We start from the raw sequence: 12,104 nt of genomic DNA on the forward strand, positions 1-12,104 counted from the left end.
GCCACAATGCCCGGCTATTTTTCTGTTGCACTTTGGCCGGGGCTGGGTTTGAATCCACTACCCTTGGTGTATGGGGCTGGCGCCCTACTCACTGAACCACAGGCGCTGCCTTAGAGGCCATCTAAATCATAAGAGGCTCTTCCTTAGTAAGCTGGCCCTTGTCCGTTTTTAACAGAGGATATGGGTTTTCTTTGCAGGTATTCTTCTCATTTTCCATAATTGACTTTTTGGTGGCAGTACACCAGAATTTAATAAAAGAATTTTAAAATGTGTTTGATTTCTAAAATAATTCTTTTAGATTTTAACTTTCCTCAGTTTGAAATAGATGAAGTCACTAGAATTTTTTTCAGTATGTATGTCACATATAAAAAAGCCAGAGGTCAAATTTGTCTCTAAATATAAAAATGTTATGCAAGTAAATGAAAATGAATTTAAAATTTAATGAAGGTTCTGTCACTGTCCCCTTTTTGATGGGTATTTTTTGTATAAAAGGTTTTGTTTTTAAAATTTTGGGGGTTAGTATTATATATACATGCCTTACTATATAAAGATAGCTTTGTAGCCATGGATTAAAGGACTTATTTCTTTACTATTGCATAAAACATCAGGTCCATTTGTATGATGATTCGTCTTTGTTTCAGATGAGAGAAGAGTAGTTTGGTTTGAGGATATTTTAATTCTTCAAAGAATATGATAGGAGACCTTAAGACATGGTAGCAATGTAAAATAAACCCCTAAAATTTTAAAGCTGAGAAAGAGAGATTTTTTTTCCTGTCATGGATGTGATATCTGTATTATTCAGTACAGCAGCAATTGAGCAATGAAATGTGGCTAGTGTGACTGAAGAATGAATGTTTTGTTTTTAATTACTATAAATTTAAATAGCCATATATGGCTTGTAGCTACTATTGTATATTACAGCCTCAAACTATTAAAATTTAATATTGAGTACATTAGTGTAATAAAACTTTCAAAATCTTCAGATAGAAACTCCAAAAAGAAAATAAGGCAGTTTTATTAATTAAAATACTGTATTTACAAATAACTATAAATTAAAACATATATATCAAAAAGAAAAATTGTGATATTGCCAAGGAGAGTTAATTTTACCTGAAGTCTTTCAACATATTATTACAGGAAACTCCAGATTACTGTACCACTAGAAGCAAAAAATACATTAATAAATAGCCATTTCTTATAAAGAAAACTAACAATGTTGAAATAAAAGGGAACGACTATACTATTAGAGTTTACAGAAGAGTAGAAAGCATATATGATATACTAAAAGATGAAATGCTAAAGCCATTTCCATTAAATCAGAGACAAGACAGAAATACTTCCATCATCATTTATATGACCACTGCTATTATTAAGCATTGCTTTGGCAGTTCTAGTTACTGCATTAAGACAGTAAGTGAAATAATTGGTATAAATATTGGAAACAAAGATAAAACTATTGGTATTTTCAAATTATATGATAGGATGCCCAGAAAGCCCAGGAGGACTCTGGTAGAAAACAGCACTACAATTAATAAGAAATTTTGGAAAGGGCTCGGTGCCTGTGGCTCAAGCGGCTAAGGCGCCAGCCACATACACCTAAGGTGGCGGGTTTGAATCCCCAGCCCGGCCCACCAAACAACAATGATGGCTGCAACCAAAAAGTGGCCGGGCGTTGTGGCGGGCGCCTGTGGTCCCAGCTACTTGGGAGGCGGAGGCAGGAGACTCGCTTGAGCCCAGGGGTTGGAGGTTGCTGTGAGCGTGATGCCATGGCACTCTACCCAGGGGGATAGCTTGAGGCTCCGTCTCAAAGAAAAAAAAGAAATTTTGGAAAGCTGACATGTGATAAATATACAAAACTGATAGCTTTCTCTTATTAGCACTCATCAATTGAAGATGGACATGATTAAACAAAAAAAATTTCAATGGAATGGCAAAACTGTCAATTATACCTAGGAATAAATGTATTAAAGAAAGGTACAAAGATAGATCATTTATAAAGAAAATGTGGTATTATAAGCAGTCCTTTTCTGCCCTGGTTTTTACCTTCAAAACCTGTACTTGCAACAGAGCCTGGTTTACATGGTGGTCCTCAAACATACTGTGAACAACAACAAAAAAATCTGAATAGCAGATGTGTTGCTTTTACTCAGTGAATAAACATTTGCTGAGAACCTGCTGTATGGTAAGGATCTAGATTTCAGAGCAGCAGTATCCAAAATAATGTACTGGCTGTACGGGAAGAAGCTTAAATTAAAAGTTGAAGTTTTTTATTTGCGGGGGGATAAAAGAAGCTTTGTCAAATATTCAACATACCTGTGGCTAGCAGTTTGTAAATTTGATGGGTGTATGCTATGAACAACAGTCTCCTGAATCAGAGTCACACGTGATATCCTCACTCTGTTCACTTTCAGCATTTTACTTATGGAGGAAGTAAATCCATGTAAGTTGTTTAGCCAAATGGACGCATATTCTAAAAGATTTTCCCAAAAATCCTCTGCAAGATAATAATGTAAACCACTATGGCCAAGGGAAAGGTAAATGGACACACTTTCCTACTCTGAGCACATCAAACACATTATAAGATAAAATTATTAGCTATCTATTAAAATGAACTAAGCAGATGTGCTAAGTTAGACAAATGTTTAAAAATTATCAGGAAGACTATAGGAGGTATAAATTTATATTCACTCTTAATCATTTAGAACCTATACCATATGTATAGTATATTTTGAGAAATTAGTTTAATAGTAGTATGAGGGACTGGGTGCAGTGACTCATGCCTGTAATCGTAGCACTCTGGGAGGCCAAGGTTGGTGCTTAAGCTCATGAGTTCGCGACCAATCTGAGTAACAGTGAGGCCCCCATCTCTACTAAAAAAAATATTGAAGCAGGAAGACCACTTGAGCCCAAGAGTTTGAGGTTGCTGTGAGCTATGATGCCATGGCACTCTACCAAGACAAAAGTGAGAATAAGTCTCAAACACCAACAGAAAATTATAGATATAGTAGTAGAAGGATATTGTGACTAGAAAGACATTTTATTTTATTTTTTTAAAAAATGGTCTTTATCATAGCATTTTAATTTAAAAAAAAATTTTTTTTTTTGCAGTTTTTGGCCGGGGTGAGGTTTGAACCCGCCACCACCAGCGTATGGGGCCGGTACCCTACTCCTTTGAGCCACAGGCACCGCCCTAGAAAGACATTTTAAAATACAGTGGAATCTCTGTAAGTTGACTACCTGAGGGACTGTAACAAACTGGTCAATGTACAGAGGTGATCAACTTAAGGAACTAGACCTACTGTGCTGATTGATATGTAGATGTGGTGCATGTCTGGTCTATGAAAATAAGGTGAACTTAAGGAGATGGTCAGTATAGGGAGGTGGTCAGCTATGTTCTGTAGTTTATTTCATCTCTTGCTCATTCTTTTAAATAAATTTCTTTTTATAATATGCATGATTTAGATTTACTTGTATATATAATTAATACAAATACAGAAAGAAGGTAGTAGATGCTGAGTGTTGTGGTTAATTTTTTTTCAAACAAAAGGTCTCACATTTATTACTGAGCCAGCTTATTAGTGCAGAGCATATAAACAAAGAGAAAAATCATTTTCTCAATGAAATGGATCTTACTGTCTAGAAAGTAGTGTCAATTTCAGCTTGGTATGGTAAGATGATAGTGACCTTGATACAGTATAAATATATGTGTCTTCTCATGTGCAATTCCTTGGTTCTTCTCCAATGTCTTCTCTTTGAGTTGTACCTGAATTTATTACCAGTTCTCATTCAAATCCACTGGGGAATGGGATGAATTTGCTTTTGTTTCTTGATTAGAAATCACTTGAAAGTCTGAAATCTGAAAGTCTTGTGAGAAGACATGGTGAAAAACGGAGTCACTTGCACACACTGCAATGGCAGAGAAAGGGAGAGAGAGGTGTGGTTAATTTTTTTTGTTTTGCAGTTTTTGCCCGGGGCTGGGTTGAACCCACCTCCTCCGGTTTGTGGGGCTGGCACTCTACTCACTAAGCCATAGGCGCTGCCCTGTGTGGTTAACTTTTTAACTTGATTAGGAGCCTGATAAAACAGTTTAAAGACTTCTTTTGTAAATTGGTGTTTTGTCTCTTAGAATTAGAGGGGACAAGTAGTGCAGGGTAGAAACAGGAAGGAAACAAGTGTTTCTTAAAGTTAGAATTTTTTAAAGGAAGTAAACCCACATTAAATTCTAGGACAAGAAAATTATTGAGCCAAGGTGGCACCTGTGGCTCAGTGGGTAGGGCGCTGGCCCCATATACCAAGGGTGACAGGTTTGAACCGGCCCTGGCCAGACTGCAACAAACTGCAACAAAAAATCACCGGGCATTGTGGCGGATGCCTGTGGTCCCAGCTGCTTGGGAGGCTGAGGCAAGAGAGTCGCCTAAGCCCAGGAGTTGGAGGTTGCTGTGAGCTATGACGCAGCAGCACTCAACCAACAGTGACAAAATAAGACTGTCTTTTAAAAAAAAGAAAATTATTGAGCCATGCTGTATGTTTTCATTTTTGAAGAATGGGGAAAGAAAGTAAAGTTGTAGATGACCAAATGAGGAATAGACAACTAAGTTAATGGTGTAAAATGGAAAATATTGAGGGGTAAGATAGTTGGAGGATAATATATGGAATGAAAGCTTAAGTCTAAAAGTAGAGCCAATAACACTGAAATGAAAGGGAAGATTGGGAGAAAAGGGTAGGAAAGAAAAAAAATCTAGGCCAGGCTGACATCATGGAAACCATCAAATATTGTAGCTTAATTTGGCTACAGATGGATTTGAAAGCTACTGTATAAGGGAGAAGGAAGAAGGATATACTGAAGGGAATACAAAGTATGGAATAGAATGGTATTCAAAAAGGGGAGAAACAGTTTTGGAGGGATTATAGAAAAGTAACACAGATTAGGCATGCTTATGTGCTATACATTAGAAATGAATCAAAATACAAAAGTACACATAGGGAATAAATGTAAAGAAAAAATTAGCTTCATTTTTGCTGTTTGTTGGAGTAAACAGAATTTAAAATAAGCTGAGATTTTCTTTTATCTGCCCCCCCCCCCTTTTTTTGGAGACAGAGTCTCACTATGTTCATCCTTGGTAGAGTGCTATGGCGTCACAGCTCACAGCAACCTCAAATTCTTGGGCTTAAACCTCCCAAGGAGGGCCTCAGCCTCCCAAGTAGCTGGGACTATAGGTGCCTGCCTCCATACCCAGGTATTTTTTGGTTGGAGTCATTATTATTGTTCAGCAGGCCTGGGCGGGGCTTGAACCCACCAGCCTCGGTGTATGTGGCTGGCATCCTACTCACTGAGCTACAGGCACCAAGCCTTATCTGCCTAATTATATAATATAAATAACTTGCGTTTCTTTTGATCAAATTTACTTGTTCCTTATGTATGTTCTTTAATTGCATGGTAGTGAAATTAGCTGTATACTCTTCTTAACAGCAGTATGCATATTATACCATACTGTATATTTAATTGGTAGTTTATTAACTATTGGCTTAAAGACATCTTTACATTGGGCAGCACCTGTGGCTCAAAGGAGTAGGGTGCCAGCTTCATATGCTGGAGGTGGTGGATTCAAACCCAGCCCCGGCCAAATACTGCAAAAAAAAAAAAAAAAAAAGACATCTTTACATAGCCAAAATGATAATACTAGCCTTAGGTCTTAGAAGACACCCATCTTCTTGTTACCTTCCTTTTTTTTATATCCTCTTTTCTATCTAACATCTCTAATATGTTGCCTAATGTAACTTCTAAATTTTTTTTTAACTTCTAAATTTTTTAATGTTCAATTAATTTTTCTTACATAGTTCTTTCTACTAAGTATAGAAATGAACCTTTGTGCTTATCTGAGTAGTCTATTGGAAGTAAAGCTCACCTTTATTTGAAGAATGCACCTAAAATCACTAAATAAAAACTTGAGTTTTACCTGTATAGCCTAAAGATTGGTTACCTTATCTGGGTAATCCCTGACTTCTGTTTTCTTAACATACGAAGTCCTGTGTATGTGAAGAGATGGTAATTCCTGGCCCTTCTCACCTAGTGAAAACTAATCAAGTTGTCTGAATCCTGCCCAGGTTCCTCCTGTCACAGTCTTTGGTGTCGGGAGTATGTGTCTACCGAAGAAAGGAGAGCAGAGCTGTTCATAGCTACATATGGTAGTTGCATTTTGGGAAATGTGTATTTTCACCTTAGGCGTTTAACCATATTTTATAATGTTTACTTCAAAGTGAGAAATGCATTCCAAGTTTCAGAGGACAAATACGTAAGTTTAGAAACACAACCTGTAAGTTAAATACACTTTTTTGAATTTCTCATTCTAGTATAATTTTCTTGAAGGGAAAATTTAAAAGAGTGGCTAAATTTTTTTTTTTTTCAGGTGGTAGAAGTAGCATAATTCTGACTAAGTAGCTTCAATACAATTATAAAATGAGAAGAGGTTTTAGAACTAACTTACTTTTTAAGTCTGTCTACTTGCTTGGGAACTTTTTTAACACAAGTCACGCACACATATATATTAGTGGGATATATTTTCATTTTGAAAGCAGTCTTAATCTGAAGACTAAAGCACCAGGTAACATTTAAATTTTATTTCACACATTTGCCACTTATTTTCTTTTTCCCTCTGGGCCAGGGAGAAAGAAGAAATCAAACCAGGGAATGTAAGCATGTGGAGAGGAGTGTGCTGCGAGGCTAGTGGTTACACTAAAGAAGGAAACATTTGATTTTCTGCCACATGCCAGGCACTCTCATTCTTAGAAGTTTTGACCTAGGAAGCTGATAAGTAAAATAATTCTTATATAGTATGGTGAATTCAAACAGTACCAGAGTAGCATCCTAAAACTAAGTGTCCCTCTTAGTAACTATAAAAGCAGCTATAATTGGCAGCTGGAAAGCCAAGGTGAGTGGATTAGGATATTGATCAGGAGTTCAAGATCAACCAGAACAAGATCAAGACCTTGTCTCTAAAAATTAGCCGGGTGTTGAGGCTGTAGTCCCAGCTAATCGGGAGGCTGAGGCAAGCGTATCCCTTGAGCCTAAGAATTTGAGGTTGCTGTGAGCTATGAGGCCATGGCATTCTACCCATAGCGATAGGGTGATACTTTGTCTCAAAAAAAAGAAAGAAAGAAAAAGAAAAGAAAAAGACAGCTATAAAAGCTTAAAAATATCCTTTCTTAAACTGATGAAACCAAATCTAAAATAAATAAAATTGAGTTCTTAATAGTTAATAAAGTTACATTTCTTACCTCTTTTTAGTACTACGTAGTAAAATTTTAAAGCAGTTAGTGTCTTAGATAACATAGATTAGCAGTGCTATGTAACAGAGAAATAATACAAGTTACATATGTAATTTTATATATTCTAGTAACCATATTAAAAATAAAGCAAAAAGAAACAGATGAATTTAATTTTACTTGTATATTTTATTTGATCCAATATATCCAAAATATCATGTCAGCATATAATTAATATAAACATTATTAGAGATAGTTTATATTCTTTTTATATGAAACAGTTTATATTTTACAGGACATCTCAATTCAGAGGCTCAAATTTTCATCAGAATATTTGATATGTATTTAAATATATAAAAATTGAAGTAAAGAAGTAACTGTTCTAAACCTTTTAAAAAAAATTTCAGTCTAGTATGAGGGTACAAATGATTAGGTTACATTGTTTGCATGTGTTAGGTAAGGTCCCGTTGTAATTGTGTCCTGCACCCAGGAAGTGTGCCATAACACTGTAAAGTGGGCCCTTACATTGTGCCCATTAGGTGGGAGTACATCAGTTCCCCTCTTCCCTCACCTCCCCCCTCCCTCCAACTTGAATTGAATTGAGTTTTTCTCTTGGATGGGCATGTATTAGTTTGTCTGGTGGCTTCATATTAGGATTGAGTACATTGGATACTTGCTTTTCCATTCTTGTGATGCTTTTCTAAACAGAATGTTTTCCGACTCTATCCAGGTAAATATAAAAGATGTAAAAGTCTCCAACTTTTTATGACTGAATAGTATTTCATTATATGTACCACAATTTATTAATCCATTCATGGACTGATGAGCACTTGGGTGGTTTTCACATCTTGGCAATTATGAATTCTAAACATTGTTAAAAGTTTTTCAATAAAATCATTTTTCTCTAATATTTGTACCAGTTTTGACAAAACTGACTAATTTTTTTAGAACAGTTGATTTGACTCAGAAGCAAAAACATGTAAGTTTCAAAATACCTGTCCAAGTTAAGTAAATCTACTAAGTCTTGTGATAATATTGTCAACATGAAATTCAAAGGGGCATCATACGGAAAATGTATATACTGAAAATGGACTCTAGGCTTATCCGCTAAGGAATCTTTGGATTTTTCTCACAGGTTTTGTACCCAGTTCACATAACGCTATCTCTGTTGTATGTTAATTCAAGTTGAAAAATGTATGCAGTCATTATTGATTTTGTATTATGAATAGCTTCAATTTTAAACATAATTCTCTTACCTCTCTCGCTAGGTCATATGCTTATTTTCTCCCTGGATCTTCAAATTTAGCTCATTCATATGCATTGTGATATGGGGGGAAAATGTAAAGCACACTGAGATTTCTAAAAATTGATTTCTGGTTTACTCTTTGTTGAATATTGGCAAGCTTTTTTTTATTTCAAAAGTCTTGAATTAGAGTAACAGTACAGTAAATCTTTGTAAAACTTCACAACTCATTGGCTAAATAAAGGATGTGCAGTCATTGAATTCATTGTCTTCTCTTTCATACACAGGTGGTGATTTATAGCATTTGTACATATATGCCGAACAATTTCATTAACCTCCATGATATAGTCTGTCTCAGGGTACAGATACTTGCAATATGTGTCACATAGTAGAGCAAAGTAATCAGGCAAATCCAGTATATCTAGATTTTTGATTGAACAGTGTCTTGATAGAAACTAGCCTTTTCATGACTGATGGTGATCGAGAAAATATTCAAAAATATCTATAGGATATCAGTTTTTTTAAAGATTGCAAATAAGTGAAGGCATTTCTTTATAAATTTGGAAGTTTTGAGATACCAAAATATTAGTTGGACAGTATCTCTTGTAAAACTCATCTAAAACTAAAAATAAAAGTACTTGGAATTTTTCAAATGTTACTTGATTGATCTTTAATGTTGTTAGAAAGGTCTTTTATTTACTAGCAGTTGCAGGGTGGTAGTTCAGTTGAAGATCTTTCACTTTTTGTAAAATAATCCTTTTTAATCTTTTCTTCATAATTTAAAAACATAATTAGTTTCCTTAACTGAAATAATTGAATTTTTAACCTCTTTATCTAAAAATGGTTTTCTATCTTGAGTAAGAATCTAAGCCATTTTACTTCTCAGTTTTGTTTTTTTTTTGTTTGTTTTTTGGCCGGGGCTGGGTTTGAACCCACCACCACCTCTGGCATATGGGGCTGGTGCCCTACTCCTTGAGCCACAGGCACTGCCTAGAATCTAAGCCATTTTATAGCTTGTTATACCTTCATTTGAAAATCTAAAAATTTTCTATTATTTTAAGCTAGAAAAATGATTTTATTTTTATAATATATTTTCTTATTAACTTAAAGCCTTTTCTTTCTTTTATTATTATTATTATTATTTTAGAGACAGAGTTTCACTTTGTCGCCCTTGGTAGAGTACTGTGGTGTCACAGCTTACTGCAACCTCCAGCTCTTGGGCTTCGGTGATTCTCCTGCCTCAGCCTCCTGAGTAGCTGGGACTATAGGCACCCGCCACAATGCCCAGCTATTTTTTGTTGCAGTTTGGCCAGGGCCGGGTTTGAATCTGCCACCCTCGGTATATGGGGCTGGTGCCCTACTCACTGGGCCACAGGCACCACCCAACTTTATTTTTATTAAAATAAGTATTTCGGTTTAATTACCAATTACGATTTACATAGGTTTCACTTTAACTCAAGTTGTCTGCATGAATCTATGCTACATTACTATGTGAAATCATTTGAACTGAGTCATTTTTTTGACACAGATTGGTGCTAACGCTTTTGTATAAGGCCGGAAATGACACATACACCCGAATGTGCACTTCCATATATCTCAAACAATTTATTTTATTTTGTGTATTTATTTATTTTGAGACAAAGTCTCAAGCTGTTGCCCTGGGTAGAGTTCTATGGCATCATAGTTCACAGCAACCTTCAATTCTTGGGCTCAAATGATCCTCTTGCCTCAGTTTTTCTATTTTTAGTAGAGATGGGGGGTCTTGCTTTTGCTAAGGCTGATCTGGAACTTGTGAGCTCAGGAAATCCACCTGCCTCAGCCTCCCAGAATGCCAGGATTAATAGGTATCAGCCACCACGCCCTGCCCTATAGTAAATAATTTAATAATAAAAACAAAATAGAACAACATATGGTTCTGTCAACTACAAAGTTGTGTTTCATTGAAAAAGATTCTACACTATTTCAGTTATTAAATAAAAACTTACTGAAATTTTTAAGGATTAAAATTTAGCTCTTTAGTTACAATAGTCATATTAGTGCAGCTCTAGACTCTAAAACAACTTATTTTCTTAAGTGGTGAACGTTTAGACAAGGTAAAGCAGCTATGACCAATTGATCCAGATTAACAGAGCAAGGTCATAAATAAGTCTGTATGTCAATATATGAAAATGTTTCTTTAATAAGTATAAAGTAATTTTATGTTCTAGGCTGAGTGCATGTCATACCAAAAAGAATTTCCTTAATAAGAAATCCGTTATTTAATTTTTTTTTTTTTTTGAGACAGAGTCTCAAGCTGTCACCCTGAATAGTAGAGTGCTATAGCATCATAGCTCACAGCAACCTCAAATTCTTGGGCTTAAGCGATTCTCTTGCCTCAGCCTCCCAAGTAGCTGGGACTACAGGTGCTGCCTCAACGTCTGGCTATTTTTGGGTTGTAGTTGTCGTTGTTTGGCAGGCCTGGGCTGGATTTGAACCCACCAGCTCTGGTGTATGTGGCTGGCACCTTAGCCTCTTGAGCTACAGTGTCCAGCCTTTCCTTTTTTTTTGAGACAAGAGTCTCAAGCTGTTGCCCAGGGTAGAGTGCTGTGGCATCACAGCTCATAGCAACCTCAAACTCTTGAGCGTAGCAGTTCTCTTGCCTCAGCCTCCCAAGTAGCTGGGACTATAGGTGCCTGCCACAACGCACAGCTATTTTTTTTTTTGTTGCAGTTGTCATTGTTGCTTAACTGGCCAGGGCCAGGTTCGAACCTGCCACCCTTGGTGCATGTGGCCAGCACTGTAACCACTGTGCTACAGGTGCCGAGCCAAAGCAACCTTTTCTTTTTTCTTTCTTTTTTTTTTTTTAATTGAATGGTAACTATGTGCATTAATGCACTTCTGGGGTACAGTGTGGGGTTTTCACACACAATTCGAAATACTTCCATCAAACTGGTTAACATAGCCTTCATGTCATTTTCTTAGTTATTGTTTTAAAACGTTCACATTCTGCTCTTAGAAAGATTCACTTGTACTCTTGTAAGATAAACCTTGAAGTGATCCCTCCAATCCCCCTCCCTCCACCCATTCCCCCTCCCCTCTCCCTCCACCCATTGCCCCCTCCCCATATTCTTAGGCTGTTATTAGGTTATAGCTTTCATATAAAAGGTATAAATTAGTTTCATAATAGGAGTGTGTACATTGGATACTTTTTCTTCCATTCTTGAACCTTTTTTTGTTTCAGTTAGGGGTACACTTCTCAGTCAATAACAGCATCCTGTAAATGTGTGTAATAATTAGTTTCCTTAACTGAAATAATTGAATTTTTAACCTCTTTATCTAAAAATGGTTTTCTATCTTGAGTAAGAATTTGCTCTTAGACTGTGTTTTCCATATAAACACTAGCATTTAGAATTGCTTTTATGGAGACTTTACGTCCTTCATGTTCACGTGGATGGAGCTCGAAAATGTACTTCTTAGCAAAGTATCACAAGAATGGAAGAAAAAGTATCCAATGTACACAACCCTATTATGAAACTAATTTATACCTTTTATATGAAAGCTATAACCTAATAACAGCCTAAGAATACGGGGAGAGGGGAGGGAGAGGGGAGGGGGGAGG

General features: G+C 36.2%; 1 protein-coding gene across 2 annotated transcripts in view; it reads left to right on the forward strand.

Annotated features, from left to right (window-relative positions):
- USP3 (ubiquitin specific peptidase 3) overlaps positions 1-12,104 on the forward strand; it is a 94,998-nt gene that overhangs the window by 43,866 nt on the left and 39,028 nt on the right. The window lies entirely within an intron of this gene.

The sequence above is a fragment of the Otolemur garnettii genome, unplaced genomic scaffold (genome assembly GCF_000181295.1).
Source record: "Otolemur garnettii isolate 467f Iridium unplaced genomic scaffold, OtoGar3 scaffold00011, whole genome shotgun sequence".
Taxonomy (NCBI): Eukaryota; Metazoa; Chordata; class Mammalia; order Primates; family Galagidae; genus Otolemur; species Otolemur garnettii.